This window comes from Drosophila bipectinata, chromosome 2L (assembly GCF_030179905.1).
Source record: "Drosophila bipectinata strain 14024-0381.07 chromosome 2L, DbipHiC1v2, whole genome shotgun sequence".
Lineage (NCBI taxonomy): Eukaryota > Metazoa > Arthropoda > Insecta > Diptera > Drosophilidae > Drosophila > Drosophila bipectinata.
This window is the reverse complement of record NC_091736.1, coordinates 25390393-25406307: the sequence shown is the minus strand read 5'-3', so window position 1 is coordinate 25406307 and position 15915 is coordinate 25390393. Positions and strand designations below refer to the sequence as shown.

The 15915-nt window shown below is 41.7% G+C and overlaps 1 long non-coding RNA gene across 9 annotated transcripts in view; it reads left to right on the top strand.

Moving 5' to 3' along the window:
- Window positions 1-15915, top strand: part of LOC138925772 (uncharacterized) — a 60548-nt gene that overhangs the window by 23581 nt on the left and 21052 nt on the right. For all 9 annotated transcript variants that reach the window (XR_011441976.1, XR_011441977.1, XR_011441973.1 and 6 more), the window contains one exon: window positions 3826-4254. This is a non-coding gene — a long non-coding RNA (uncharacterized lncRNA). The remainder of the gene's footprint in view (window positions 1-3825; window positions 4255-15915) is intronic.

The following is a 15915-nucleotide window of genomic DNA, read 5'->3' as shown; positions in this document are numbered from 1 at the left end:
TCAACAGTCCTGTTTACCAGGATCTGCTCTATAAGGCGTACGGATTGATTGTCTATTCCTAGTCCCGCTAGCGCATTGATTATCGAGCTTGGTAGGATGTTGTTGAACACACATTCTATGTCTAGAAGAGTCCGTGAAACGGCCCTTCCTATACGCATGCTGTGATCCCGAGATATCATCTGGGTTGATAGTAAGATTAATATGGAGGCTGATTAATCTCTCCATTGTCTTGAGAAGGAAAGACGACAGGCTTATTGGTCTGAAGTCCTTAGGGGTGCAGTGCGATGGTTTTCCCGCCTTGGGTATAAATACGATTTTCGTCCGCAACCACATTGCGTGTACGATGCCTATTCTGAAAATTGCTGAGAAAGCTATCTTGACCCAAGACCTCAGATTGGGACCGGCTTTAATTAGTTGAGACGGGACAATGCCATCTGGTCCTGGGGATCTGAAAGGCTTGAAGCTGTTTATCGCCCAGCTGAGATAACTGTCTCTCAATAGGTATTCAAGTTAGTTAGGGAGGCGGGGGCTATCCCCCTGTCTCTGCATTTCCAGGGATGTTTCTTCTAGAAAGCATCCCGGGAAATGTGCCTCTGTGAGAGCCTCTAGGGTTTCTTTGCTGGACGATGTCCTAAGGCTCGCTTTATACGTCTCCAAGGCTGTCTCTGAGTTTTTCTTGCTGGCAAAATTAAAGGCCTTGCGGGCCTTGGTCTTAAAGAGCGCAAGTGTTTGCGACCACCATGGTGGTTTCTTTGACTTGCTATTGCCTGATCTGCTTTTGGGGCAAGCTTTGTTGAATGCCCTGGCGCACGCTGCCGTAAGCGTGTCCACCATGGCATCCAGGGCTTCCCTACTTTCAACGTCCCTTGTTGGAGGTTTCCCCAAGGAACTTTCTAGTTTTTTCCTTTATAACTCCCAGTTCGCTTTCCTCGGGCTGCGAACCGTTAGTCGATTAATGTTCTCAAAGATGACCACTAATTCTATGTATCGATGGTACGAGAAGGAGTGTTTCTTTAGGACTTCCCATCTAACAATCCTATCTGCTAGGGATTCAGAGTAGAGGTGGGCGCGGGCCTGTATTTTGGGGCCCGTGCCCGCACGAAAAAAAAATCTTTTTTGGGAGGCCCGGCCCGGCCGAACACGAAACTTTTTCATCAAGGCCCGGGCCCGGCCCGAAACTTATTTAAACATATTTCAAAATTTAAAAGACATGTTATTTATGTATACACATATATTTCACATTGTTATATATTTATTAATCCTAATTCATGTTTATATTTTTATTTTATTTTTCAAAGTTTATGAATTTTACAATAGGACGCCAAATTTTATGCTATGTATGTGGTCTTCATTGCTGAAATTGACCCAAGGATCCAGGGTTCCTGGATGAGGGCCACATCAGCTCCACTCTCGGCGAGGTGGAGTAGGAGGGCAGCTGACGCCGCTTTACTGTGATGGAGGTTTATTTGTAAGATTGTCAGGAACATCCTTACAATTCTCCACCACAGTAACTTCTGCCTCCGTCTCGGAGCTCAGCAGGGAGTCCTCCTCCATTCCGACTCCACTAAGTGCCCTTGCCAAGTCGCTTTCTTCCGAGGTGTACCCTTCCAGGATGTCCTCCTCCTTATCCGACATTCCTTCCGGGTGCCCCTCTTCGGTCGGCTCGTCCAAGTCTGGCTCTTGCGTGTCTGCCTCCAGCCCGATACCTCCTGGCTTGGCCTTCGCATCGGATTTGTAGATACGGACCGAAACGTGTTCGAATCCGTACTTCAGCCCGTGCTCCGTCCTCTCCAGGGCTTTTACGGTCTCCTCGTTGAGTGTAAGGACGATCTGCCTCCGCAGTCCCACCGCCTCCTCGACCTTGGCGACTCTCCAGTCCGCCGTGGGAAGGGTCGGATTGCACATCCTAAGCATCGTTAGTCTGGTTTTAGTGAGCCACACTCGCGCCCTTGGTTTGCTAGGGATCTCGTCCCAGTGAACCGCCACCAGCTTAGCTTCACGGGAGACCTCTCCAAGCGATGCAACCATCCGCTTGTAGGTCTCTACCGATCGCGCGTCTTGGCAGGCAATTACCTTGACGCTACCCTGATACCATCCTGCATCTTCGCATTCTAGTGGGGGTCCTCCGCATCGCAGCATCTCCTCCACGAAGCGCCCATGCAACTCGTTTACCACTCGTCGACAAAGGTCCTTGGGGATGAGCCCATCCTTGGAGCCCTTGTTCAGGACTCAAATTATGGTTCTTCCCTTCGTCACTTCGGCGAACGAGCGGTTGGACGGCTGCGGCTGGGCCCTTCTCTTCTTAGCCTGGGGGCTTCTCTCTCCGTGGACCTCTGCCTTTTCACGCTTTGCGTAATCTCCTTGGCCTCAAGACTTCAAGACTTGACCCATCACGTTTTTTCGGATCCAGCCTCACACCTGCCTCTTCCGGTTTAAAATCGGGCATGACCTATTTAGCCCACTTAATGATCTCGGCCTGGTCCGGGTTGGCTTCGGCCGATGGGTCCACCCTCATCAGGCTGCTCTGAAGGCTGCTCTTCTCCTGTCTTTGTAAGAGCCTTTACGCGGCATCGAGTGAGACGCTCCCGGACCAGGGTTAGTCTTAGGGGCCCCGCCGGTTGGTTTAGAGGTTGACCCTGGGGTCTTCCTCTCCACGCCGTTCGGTGGTCCCATGGCTAGCCCCGCTTTGGAAGAAGAAGCCTTAGCAACCTTCTCCGCACCGGTGCGTCCCGCCTCCAGATGTTGCCCCTCTGTGGGGGGCTTCTCCATCTCAGCAACTCCTTGGCTTTTGAGGGCCTTGGAGTTTGACGGGTCATTGACCCCATTTCCGGACTTTTTTAGGGAGCTCCCTTCTCCACTTAGGTTTTTGTTTGGTAGTATTCATATTTTGGTCCCACGAGTAGGCGGGAAGGGGTTCGTCCATTATGACATAGGCCGCTTGTCACGACAAGCCTGGTTAAAACTGGGAGGTCGGCCAGTCCCCCAGAGTTCGTATATTAGCGTCCGAGCCCCCCCTCGGACACGCATCCTTCGGCATATGCTGTTCCACCTTGAATTGGGGTGATTTAAGGAAGGGAGTGTTCTTCTCCCCGCCCGACTACCATTAGCCAGCATCCTCGGCAGAGACATGACCTTACCGGGACCTGTTACCAGCCGCCCTCACGTGGAGAGTATAGTCGCACTACCAGCGGTGTATACAGTTACGGCACTTCTTTTTTCATGTTTGTTTACCATTAATTACTACTAATTCGTAACAAGTAAAAAATAAAATGAAGATTATGCATTCTGTGGTTTATGCAGGTTTCATTTGGCGAAACTGTCTGAAACCTGGTAAATGCTTTTAAAAAAATAGATCAATTTTTTTAAACAAAAAGGATACAGTTTTACAAGAAACTAACATTTTCGTATTTTAGAAATTTTTCGGGTACAAATTATTCAATTTCTGTCTATCATGACAATTTTATATCAATGTTGTCTCATTATTACTGAATAAAACGAGAAATTACCCAAATTTCATTAAAAAAAAAATAAAATTGTTGAAGTTCTAACGCTTTTCTCGAAACAAGTCAATGCAAACTTGCGAGCGCTCCGGAGTAACCGTGCGCTTATTCCTTTATTTTACACACTGTTAATCCGGAGCGCTCGCAAGATTGCATTGACTTGTTACAAATATTTCAAACACGGGTTTGCGGTATATTTGACCTGATAAAAAATTTCTTATGTCACTTTAAAAGTTCAAAATCACTGTTGCACTGTGTAAAGATATTATTCCCAAAGATGCTTATATTATTCTTATGAGAAAAATGTGCCTATTTTTATTTTCAGGATTTCCAGAAGCGTTAATAGCATTAATCCTAAGGGATATAATAGCAGCTCTTATATATATACATTCGCAACACTATGTTCATGGTGCTATAAAAGCTGAAAATATATTACTAAATTCAAAAAAAGCTATGGTGTCAAATTTTCGCGGATGTCGGACATTTGTTAAGCATGGTAAAATAGAGAAATGTTTGTATGGTTTGACAAATGAAAAGGAAACACACCTGAATTGGACTGCACCAGAAGTTTTACATCAAAACCTGTATGGGTATACAGAAAAAATAGATATATACTCTATTGGAATCACAAGCTGTGAAATGGCAAATGGTTTTCAACCTTTTAAAGACACAGAACCCACGTTAATGTATACTGATAAAATACGGGGCAATATGTCTTTGGTACTCGATAGTTTTCGTACTACTGATAACAAAGGTAATTTATCTGATAACAAAAAAGGAAAGCTTACTTCGGGCGGTGCCAAGGTTAATATACACTTGCAGTTAGGATCTGATATAAATCTCAAATATCGGATACAGTTGGCCGATACCTGTGAGAACTTCTTTGCAAATTTATCAAAATAAAAAAAAAATTTTTTAAAAATGTAATTTTATGTAAAAAAGATAAGGAAATTTGGCAAAAATATTATATAATATTGTACATATAGAATCATTTTGTTCAAAAGTGTGAATCGCAGCGAAGGAGAAATCTTCCACACAAAAAAGTATATATAGGATATTCTTTACCAGGATCACCTCCAGATTTGATATAAGCATGTCCGTCTGTCTGTTTCTACGCAAACTAGGCTCTCAGTTTTTAAGCATTTAACTGCAATCTTTCCAAACACCCTTCTTTTCTTTGCACTCCGTATATAAGTAGGAAAGGATCGGGATCGAACGACTATATCCTATAGCTTCCATATACTGGATTGATCGAAAATTCCATAACTTTGATGTTTTTAGAGTTAAAGAATTGGGATTATTTTTAAATATTAAATTTTTTCCAACATTTCATAAGGGTTGGCCGACTATATCCTCTAGCTGCCATATATGTAACTGAATGAATTGGGGCAATCTCCCCAATTTTGGTATTGTAAGGATAGAAGCTTGGGACCTTTTTAAAATTTAAATTCTAATAAATTGGTTTTATAATAAAATTGTAATAAGGATCAGACAACTTTATCCGATATTTGCAATATATATTTGATCTTAACTGTAAGGGTATATGTATCAACATCGGCTCCGCAAGAAGTTTTTATAAATTATTTCATAATACCTATTAAATATAAGCCTTCTAAATTAACTAATTTATATTAATTTAACTAATTTAATTAATATATCAATGTATAATTACATATATAGAATATTAAATTATAAATGTATTTTTTCATTGCATAACAAGAAAAGAAAGCCAACTTCTGGTGGAGCCGAAGTTTTTTATTCGCTTTTATTTTATTTTTTTACATTTGCAGAGGGTATTATAATTTTGTCCAAAAGTGTGCAATGCAGTGAAGGAGACATCTCCGACCCTATAAAGTATATATATTCTTGATCAGGATTACCTCCTGAGTTTATATGAGCATGTCCGTCTGTCCGTTTGTCTGTCTGTCTATCTGTCTGTTTCTACGCGAACTAGTCTCTCAGTTTTAAAGCTATCGACTTGAAACTTTGCACACACCCTTCTTTCCTTTGCACGCAGTATATAAGTCGGAACGACCGGGATCGGTCGACTATATCCTATAGCTGCCATATAACTGATTGATCGGAAATGGTATAACTTTGGTGTTTTTAGAGTTAGAGAATTCAAATTTGACACTAGAGCTATCTTTGGCAAAATAATACGACATGCTAAATTTCATAAGGATCGGGCGACTATATCCTATAGCTGCCATATAACTGAAGGATCGGAATTGACCCAACTTTTGTGTTTTTGAAGATAGCTGGAACTTGGTACAGATTCTAGTTTTGGTCAGTTCATCTAACCTACCAAATTTCATTAGGATCGGCCAACTATATCCGATGTTTGCGATATATATCCGGTTTTATCTGCAAGGGTATATCAACTTCGGCTCCGACCGAAGTTAGCTTAACTTTCTTGTTTTTTATCGCACAGTTTAACTAAAAGTTACTTTAAAAGCCTTTAGTTAAGTTAACCTAACCTTTGTTATTTCTCACTGCAAACACCCTCCAGCACTTATTTCTTAACACTATACCGATATCTTATTTCTCGATTATAATTTCTTGAACAAATTTTCCGGATCGGATAGAGGGAGAAAGCGACTTAGAAAGCCATATATACGTTGGCTTCGTATACATGGTCCCAAATTATTCAGATGGAGTCGACAACATGGTACGAGGTCGGCTTCATCATAAAGCACAATTATCGAAATGTCCGATATTATCATGGAAATTTTCACGACTTGCCATCTTACTGCTTTAGGCACAACAAAGCCTACTCTGTTGGCGACTTAACAACGGAAAAATCTAGAAACAAATCAACAACGAGTATGTATAATAATTGAGTTAGTTTTCGAATAAACTTTGAATAAACTTGTTAAGGGTGGATTTTTCAATTATTCATAAAATTGGTTTATGCGATTCAAGTCAAATATACGCCGTTTTGCTCGATGACTGTTCCCAGTGAGATGCCCATTTCATAATGCTCCTCTCATAAAAGGTCGCTATTCTTTTGTAAAAAAAACTCATAGAGCCAATTTTCACAGGCCTCTTTGGTGGCCAATTTCCGACTTCCAAGATTGTTTGACAAGGACAGAAACTGGTAATAATCGCTTGATATGAGGTCCGGACTATATATGGTGGATGCAAAAACCTCCCATCCGAGCCCACGGAGGTTCTGGAACTTCACCAAAGACGTTGTCCTGATGAAATTCGGCCTCTGTTGATCACAGATGGCCTCTTCTGCATGAGTGCTGCTTTCCAGCGGTCCAGTTTTTAGCAGAACAGGTCTGAATTAAGACGGTCAAATATGTTTCTCTCCGTTTATTCGTATGAAGCCCTTACATCTAGCTTTTTTGTGAATCCAAGCTTCTTCAAATAGTTTATAACGGCTTGATGACTCGTGCCCTCTTTGATGACAACGGCTGCTAAAAAGACGATCCCACGCGACCGATTTGTCGATTTGGTTGCAATTTTTAATTAATTCGATCTACACCAGAACAAAAACGTCAAAACCATCATTGTGCGGTTGAAAAAAAAACTTTATCAGGTTCATAATTTTAAAAAATTGTATAGGCAGCCTGAGATACAATTTTGCCTTGGTCATAAAAGTGTTGTTAAATATGCCGGATTTTTGATTTGTAACACAAACCACACTTTTAAATTGTTAATTTATCATTTTTTTCCGTGTGATATATCTCCATTAATATACCTTCCAAGTTAGCTATAAATATAAATTAAATCTTTTAATAATATCTTAATTAAATTACGATATAAATCTTTATATCAATAGACAAAACTCTTTTGAACTTACATATTTCTCCACGTTCACAATATGTTCATGATACAAGTTGCGGTAACAAACCAGAAATCGTTTTCTGTACAGTGAAAATTGCACAGTGAAAAGGAGGAACTATTAGTAACTCCTACCGTTGCAACTTTGGATCATAAATGACTAATGCCATGAAAGGCAATAGGATCTTCATACCAGTGTGACGTTGTCCTTCAAATATATTGATTAGAGCACCATACTCTATATTGTTACTTTATCTAGCCAAAATCGATAATTGGTGAACAAGACGACCAGCTGAACACTCCCAACGATGGAAAGGGAAAGTCCATTGCCCCAAAGATAATGATAGAGCCAGCCGTTGATGAAGCTAAGGGTCAAGACCTCTTAGATGCCCAGCGAGAGAGGTGTGGGGAGAGGTTAATATGCCACATTGAGCTAAACGAAGAAAACTACTTACATGGTTGGTGCATAATAATAGTGGGATCATATGACAATCCTTGGCTCATAGGGAATACAGTCATCCGTTGGCTACTTCATTAGAGCCCAGTCTCTGACAGTGTCAAATCAATGCAGGAGCTGTATACAACCACCCTAGAGTCCTTTGCTTCATTGAAAGGACTAGGCATCAACGTAATCACGTGGGATGCGTTACTGGTTGTCTTGCTCACTGGCAGGCTTGACATCATTAACAGGGGCCTATTTGAGAAAGCAATTGTAAACTCAATGGAAGTCCAGTTCCTACAGACAATGCTCGTATTTTTAGAGAAAAGGATCACAGCCTTAAGTTCAGGAAAGGCCATGATTTTATACAAAAAGAACGTAAAGAATTTAGCGTGCTCGGTAAATCCGGTTGGCAAGTGCCGTGCTACTTTTGCAAAGCGAAAAAAGATATAAGAAAAAGATATAGAATCCACAAACCTTTAATCTCCAGCAGTAGGTGCATTGCGCCTTACAAATTACAACCCACTTGCCGCAGCAAATGTACCAGTCCAAGAAGAAAACTGAAAGGCATCGGAGTTTCAAGCCAGGATTCAGGATCGCAGATCAATTCATCAATGTTGTCGTTAGAACGCCTCAATACCAAACTTCGAACCGAAGGTATTGATGGACAACCAAGGATGACCAGAGCAAGAGTGACTGTTCTAGTAAGGTCGCTCGAAGAATAAAGTCCAGAACTCAATCGCCCGTGTCCTGTGGAGTCCGTGTTGGGGAAGAAACTGACTGACCGACCAACTCCCGTTAAATCTTCAGTCAGATCTCTCTGACCCCCAAGCATTAAACTCAAGCATTTGATGGAAGGGATGGAAGGTTCCAGTTTCACAGGAACTATACACCTTTGTGAAAGCATCGAAGAAAGCCTATGAGGCAGCAATAAACGTACGAGATACGTACAAAAACTTCGGTAAGGCTATTGTGTTCTAGGTCCAGAGTGGCACCAACAGCAATCATTGCTTAGACTAGAGCTGTGTGCAGCACCTCTACGGGCAGAGCTCACGCATAGAGTCAACCAAGATTAACGTTTGTCTTTAGACAAAGTTACTGGCTACTTTTGGACAGACTCATCCGTCGTTTTGGGTTGGATAGCCGCAGCAGCTTCTACGTATCACACGTTTATGGTAAAAAAGATAGCCAAGATTCAAGAAGCGAAGGAACAGTCTTAATGGCGCCACGTATCATCCGATAATAGTGCGGTACATATATTGTCGAGAGGAACTACTGCCTCCAAGCTAACACAACAATATTCGGTTCTATGGTCCTCTACTCTTACATGAATATAGCCAAGGACTGCATGTTTTGAAAAAAAAGTCAAGAAGCATTATCCCCAACTCGTGCGATGCAGCAGAGTCAAGCCCTTTAATCACAAAACTCGAGGAAAATGACCGGACAAGGCTTATATCGCACTTTTCTGTTGCTTTTCCACAAAGGCAGTTCATTTAAAGTTGGTGAGTAATCCACAAATGCCTTTCTGGCCGCTCTCCGCCACTTCCAAAATCGACTTAAAAATATTCGGCTTTATTTCCCCACGAGTGCCATTATTTGGTGGTCTATAGGAAACTGCGGCGAAATCCACAAAACGGCTTCTATTATCAATCACCTCCACTGTGTCCTTAACATTCGCACTCAACTATGTAATTGTTGAAATCGAGGCAATCGCTCCCATGTGTCGTCAGACCCCACTGAGTAAGAATTTACGTCAGGATATTTTTTTATTGATGAGCCATTGACGGCTCATTCTGATAAGAAAAATCGTTATCAAATAGATGAAAACTGGTATTTTGACTGAAGCAAACGTTTTGGAAGCAATGAGTTCTTACAAGAGCTATAAAATCGGCACAAATTGAAGATTGCATCTCAAAATATGAAAGGGGGAGTGCTAGTCTTCAAAAGGGAAGACAAAGTTCTTGTGTTGAGTTGGCCTATGGGATGTGTTATCAAAACATATCCTGGACCCGATAAATCTTTCCGGGTAATCGACATCAAAACATAATCTGGAATTTGTAAGAGACCAGTGACGGGGCTTGCTCTCTTTCCAAAATAATTAAACATAAAGCGCTCATTAGACGCCACCAGTAAGATTGAACCGTCTAAGGAGTCCCTGCAAAACGCAAAAGGGTGAGCCTTTCACCGATACCCATATTCCTAGCACCTTCGTTGGTGTTTACTATATGAGTGACTGAGGAATAAAATAGCACGGTATATTCTACAAATGTCAGGGAACAAAGAGAATTGTAGTCTCAGAATGGACAACGATAATCTACTACGGCTTGGACCCATATTGAAAGCACATTAAATAGCACTGAAATAAATTGCTGCTTAGAAAAAAAGTTAGTTCCATTATCAATAATAACACCACAAATTAAATTAAGTAACTAATTAACTAAATTAAAATAACAAATCAACGCAATTGCCTAATATAAAACACAACATGGCAATCTTGCCAGGATAAACATAACAATTTATTTAACACTATATACAAGGTGTGTTAAAAGTTTCCAAACTTCTCTGGCAGGGCATTTTCTGGTGCCGCCATCTTTGTGTGAGTATATGCGTTTGAAAGATACATTATTCACCGATTTTCCCTCCAAATTTCAAGACGTTTGGAACAGTGGAATTGGAATTATTGCGTTTTAAGTGACAGTACCTTGTGTTAGTTGGTCGACGAAAAATCATGGAGCAAAGAGCGGTTATTAAGTTTTGTTTTAAACTCGGTAAAACTTTCACCGAGACTCATAAATTGATGAAACAAGTTTATGGTGATGATTGTCTATCCCGTACCTCAACTTACGAGTGGTTTAATCGTTTTAAAAATGGTCGTGAAAGCCTGGAAGACGACGAACGTTCGGGCCGTCCCAAAAAGTGCTGTTATTGATGAAAACATTCATATTGTTCGTGATTTTGTCAAAAAAGAACCAAAATCTTCGTTGAGATACATGGAAATGGAGTTGGAGATATCCTATAAGTCTATTCATCGCATTTTGATTAAGCATTTGGGTATGCGGAAGGTTTGCGCACGGTTTGTTCCACACACACTCAAAGAGCACGAAAAGGTGACCTATTTGACAATGACTTGTGACCGATTTTTTAACAAAAAATGACATTCTTACCGTCAACCACTCACCATATTCACCTGATTTAGCTCCGTGTGACTTTTTCCTATTCGGAAAATTAAAATTGGCAATGAAAGAAAGATATTTTGATGACATAAAGTCCATTGAAAAGGCGACGACCGACATACTAAAGGCCATCCCGGTTGACGAGCTAAAACACTCATTCGAATCACTTTTAAATCGTGCAAATCGTTGTATTGAGTCGGAGGGAGACTATTTTGAATAAATGCAAAGTTTCATTCCAAACTATTTTGTAGTTTTTTTGAAACTTTTGACACACACCTTGTACATATACATAAAACTAATAAACAAGCGCAAGTAGCAAAGACGTAGCCGTGGCGGCGGACGTAGCTGTAGAAGTCGTTAGGCGTTTGTGTGTGTACACTGGAGATGCGCTCCTGCAATATCGATACTCGCGTGAGTTATCGAGTTCGGTCGTGTTAACAAAAGTTGATAAGAATTCTTAAATTCAATTTAATTCCATCGAATTCCATCGCGAATCGTCGTCGCATGCAGACGTGTATTTATTGTGCTCCGGGGAAAAAAAAGTATTCAATATTATCAAAAAAGTGCAGTGACTGGTTTCGTAAATCAACAAAAACGCGAAAGAAACAACGCTTACTTCACTATCAAAGCAACCGAAAGTAATGCAAGCTCATCCCAAACACGGTCAATTACCCCAAACTTGGCCGAATTCTTAAACGTAGAAAGCGTGAGAGCGCGTTCTGGCTCCCCCTTGCTACCATCGATGTCTCTGCAGCCAAAGAGCGCAGTAACTAGCACCGCAACCGTAACAACAACAACAGCCGCAACTGTAACGACAGTGCGTTTAACGACGTTATCAGCTAGCAGCGCAAACATTGATACTTCTGCCGCTGTGCTGCCCGAAAAAGAGAACAAAAACAAAGAAAACATTAAGCCGGCTGTGCAAACTGGTATGGATCGCTACATCCAAATCAAAGGGAAGCTGAGCCCCCTAAACTCTCAACGCAAAATAACCCGTGACAATGCTAACATAGCCGCAATAGAAACGCCCACGAACTCAAACCGTTTTAAAATCTTGGCAGACTATGAGGATGACGCCGAATCTACAGAAGTCGAAAAAAGGAAGCCTAAGCCCCCGCCAATTTACATACGAGAAAAAAGTTCCAACGTTCTTGTCATCAAAATTATAGAGCTCTTTGGCAAGGACAACTTCCACATAATACCACTCGTAAAGGGCAACATCCTGGAAACAAAAGTTCAAACGAAGTCTGAAGATAATTACAGAGTATTATCGAAATACCTCACCGACAAAAAAAAGAACTTTTACACGTATCAGCTAAAAAGCAGCAAGGGCTTGCAAGTCGTACTTAAGGGCATAGTGCCCGAAGTATCGCCTGCAGAGATAACAAAGGCGCTACAAGAGAAGGGATTTAGCGCTAAGACAGAGTTCAATATCCCAAACAGGGATAGAAAGGAGCAGCCACTCTTTAAGGTTGAGCTCGAACCACAAATTAAGCCCCTAAAGCATAGCTTGCAAATAACGGTTAGCCTTTTTTTTCTTACGCTCTGTTCGCGAGAACAACCGAAAAAAAGCATGCCGTTTGGGTTTCTCTCTGAGCAGCAGACTTTGTTTCTTTTTGTTTCGATTTTCTGTTGAACGCATTACGATGAGCCGATCATGAAACTCTCGTTTACCGAACATCGCTCAATGAGAGATTCAAGGGCCGCTCGCGCAGAGAGACTTATTAAAAGACCGATTGACTGAAAAAGTCACCGAAAAAAGTATTTTCAATAATTTGTCTTCGTTCCGTTGCACAGTGGTACGTTGTGTCCTATTTTAACATGCCATTTTCACGAAAAAACTTATATTGATTATTTGAATTAAAAAATGAAAAGTTTTCTTTTTAATTCATTTATTTTGAGTTAAGCTTAACAACTAATAAAGAATTTAATTTTTTTGGAACCTAGAGAATTACGTCGTTCGCTTAAAATAAAATGTAATATAAAATGTAATATACAAAATTGATGCACTTTTTTATTAATTTGTCTTGCCATTTTTAATAAATTTGAAAGGTCAATGTTTATACGCGAGATTCACAAAGCCGATTGACGCGTTGAACCCACAAAACTTCACATACACATATACATGCAAAATAGACTTTTTGAATCGTCGATCGCGAGCAAACGGTCCGAGAATGAGCAGAGCAAACGAAAACAGAAAAAAGTGTTCTTTAGCTGATCCCGAGCAAAATTTGTATACGAGCAATTCAATCGGTTGCTCTCAGACTTTTTGACCAAAGTCTCAGTGACGAACACTTATTTTGAGACCGCACGAATCGGTTAACAGTTATTTGCCAGCTATGCCCTAAAGAAATACGAAGTGCACCCTATATACAATCTTCAGTTCCTGCTGCACCGCAGAATTACAGTTGAGGAGCCGCACAAACGCAGTGGCCCGGTACAATGTGCGAACTGCCAAAAATATGCCCATACAAGGTCTTACTGTAAACTGCGCCCGGTTTGTTCAGTTTGTGGTGAGCTTCATGACTCCGCACACTGCCCAGCGAGCAAAGATGACCAAAACTCGAAAAAGTGCGGTAACTGCGGTGGAAATCACACTGCTAACTATAGAGGTTGCCCAGTTTATAAGGAGCTGAAAAGTCGCATCCACCAGAGAGGATTTAGTGCCCGCACCCACAATAATCAGTTCATAGCCTCCAGGTCAAACCCTGAAGTCTTCTTCTCGACGGCAGCCAGTTCCTCACTAGGACTCACAAACTCTGCCAAAAATGTCACATACGCAAGCGCTTTAAAATCAGGACTGGCTACCCCAGCCTCAAAAAGCTCACTGCCGCAATCAGCACACCAAGAACCGAACACGGCTCAGCAGCATCAATCGCCGGAGCAGCCAAAAAGTAACTTTGAAGCTATCATATGCAGTCTACAACAAAGCCTTACGGAGTTCATGTCGTTTATGCGTACAACTATGCAAGATCTAATGCGAAACCAAAATTTATTAATACAAATGCTGGTTTCACAACAATCCAAATAATGACTTCCCTACGAATATCTACGTGGAACGCTAACGGCGTTTCGCAGCATAAACTCGAGCTAGCGCAATTCCTACTAGACAATCAAATCGACGTAATGCTGCTTTCAGAAACACATCTTACGAACAGATACAATTTCCAAGTACGAGGATATTCATTCTATGGAACAAATCATCCAGATGGTAAAGCACACGGCGGGACTGGAATTTTAATCAGAAGCCGTATTAAACACCATTAACATACGAAATTTGCAAAAAACTACCTACAGGCCACATCAAAAAATATACACCTAAATACTGGCAAGCAATTAACTCTAGATGCCGTATACTGCCCCCCACGCTTCACCATAGCCGAAGATGAGTTTATGCAGTTTTTCAACTCACTCGGAGACCACTTCATAGCAGCAGGAGACTACAATGCCAAGCACACACACTGGGGATCTCGTCTCGTGACCCCAAAAGGAAAGCAGCTCTATAATGCAATTATCAAAGCTAAGAACAAGCTAGACTATGTTTCTTCTGGCACACCAACAAACTGGCCGGCAGACCCAAAGAAACTTCCCGATTTAATTGACTTTGCGATTACCAAAAACATTCCTAAAAATCTGAATGCCTTTCGGATCTTTCATGTGATCACTCGCCTGTCCTTTTTAGTCTACTCCAACACCCAGGAACATGGGATCAATCATCAAATCTGACCTCGCATAAAACCAATTGGGTTAAGTACAGGAAGTACATCAGCTCACACATTGAGCTGAGTCCTCACCTCAGCGACGAAGCCAACGTAGACAGTTTTGTTAATTCGCTGGAGTCTGTACTCGTCTCTGCAGCTCGAGTTTCAACACCTCAAACTATACACACACAATGCATTCAAAAGAAGACAAATCAACAATTCGAACAGATCGTCCTGGAAAAGCGACGCTTACGTCGAGAATGGCAATGCCACAAATCGCCATCTGCTAAGCAACGCTTCAAACATGCCTCACGTCAACTTGATCAAGCTCTACAGCAAGAAGAAACGTATGTCCACCGCCGCTACATAGAGCAATTGTCTACTTACAGTACAAAACACTCACTATGGAGAGCTCACCCAACTCTGAACTCACAGAAAGAAACCGTGATGCCTATTAGAAATTCCACGCGCAGCGACGCAGACAGGGCCAGCACGTTTGCCAAACACCTTAAAAATGTCTTCCAACCAAATCCTGCCACCAATGCGTTTACTTTGTCGACTCTATCAGATGAGCCCCAGCCTCAACATGAGCCGATTGAGTTTCGCCCAAACGAAATCGTTAACATCATCAAACGACAACTGAATCCGAAAAAATCTCCGGTCTGCGACCTCATAACTCCCAAAATGATCATTGAGCTCCCATACTGCGCCGTTTGCACTCTCACCCAGCTATTTAATGCCATCGCAAAACTTGGCCACTTTTCAGTGAGATGGAAAAAGTCAATTATAATAATGATAGCAAAGCCGGGGAAATACCACACTATCCCCACGTCGTATAGACCAATAAGCCTACTCTCTTGCCTATCTTAACTCTTTGAAAAATGCCTAATGACTCGGATAAACACATACCTGAGAATCCAGGAAGGAATCCCGTCACACCAATTTGGGTTTCGTGAAAAGCATGGAACAATTGAGCAGGTCATCCGGATAACATCCGAAATTCGGAACGCGAAAGAGAAGAGAGAGCAAAAGAGTGTGAGATAATACAGGTGGAGAGTACCAACGGCGCCGAGATAGCGGCAAAACTGGGGCTAAAAGATTGTAGTGAGAGGCGGTTGCATGACCGGACATACTTCCCTCGTTGGGCAATTTAGCTTCCGCGGCAGTCCTAAGAAGTCGGGACACCATGTGCCCCATGTTCTTCACGGATATGGTTTGATCAGAGGTGCGCCATTTACACCGTGGCTGCAAAAAAGTTAGCAGAACTCCTCTCTCCATCTAGCCCAGAAGAAATACGACGCGCTGCCATGTAT